Source organism: Budorcas taxicolor, chromosome 18, assembly GCF_023091745.1.
Source record: "Budorcas taxicolor isolate Tak-1 chromosome 18, Takin1.1, whole genome shotgun sequence".
NCBI lineage: Eukaryota > Metazoa > Chordata > Mammalia > Artiodactyla > Bovidae > Budorcas > Budorcas taxicolor.
Window position 1 is genome coordinate 58,061,375 of NC_068927.1, and position 565 is coordinate 58,061,939.

Below are 565 nucleotides of genomic sequence, written 5' to 3' on the forward strand. Positions count from 1 at the left end.
CTTATTATTAATTTGCCATGTGGCCTGTGGGATCTTAGTTGCTTGACCAGGGATTGAACCTGTGCCCCCTGCATTGGGAGGGAGGAGTCTTAGCCGCTGAACCACCAGGAAAGCCCCTGAATGTACTAACGTTTGAAAGAAAGCATAGTGAAGTGAAGTCGCTCAGTCGTGTCCGACTCTTTGCGACCCAGTGGACTGTAGCCTACCAGGCTCCTCCGTCCGTGGGATTCTCCAGGCAAGAGTACTGGAGTGGGTTGCCGTTTCCTTCTCCAGGAGATCTTCCCAAGCCAGGGATCGAACCTGGGTCTCCCGCATTGTAGGCAGACGCTTTACCATCTGAGCCACCAGGGAAGCTCAAAGAAAGCATGGATAGATATTAATGCAGAAATTAACAACAAAAAAAGAAAAGACGTGGATAATATAAAGGCGGCACTAGTGGTAAAGAACCCGCCTGCCAATGGAGGAGATGCTAAGAGAAGCTGGTTCGATTCCTGCGTGGGGAAGATCCCATGGAGGAGGGCATGGCAACCCGCTCCAGTATTCTTGCTTGGAGAATCTCATGGAC

At 50.8% G+C, this 565-nt stretch overlaps 1 non-coding gene across 1 annotated transcript; it reads right to left on the reverse strand.

Moving 5' to 3' along the window:
• Positions 1-279: 279 nt before the first annotated feature.
• On the reverse strand, positions 280-351 carry TRNAC-ACA (transfer RNA cysteine (anticodon ACA)). The gene has a single exon. It is a non-coding gene; the product is annotated as a tRNA-Cys (tRNA).
• Between the last annotated feature and the right edge of the window lie 214 nt (positions 352-565).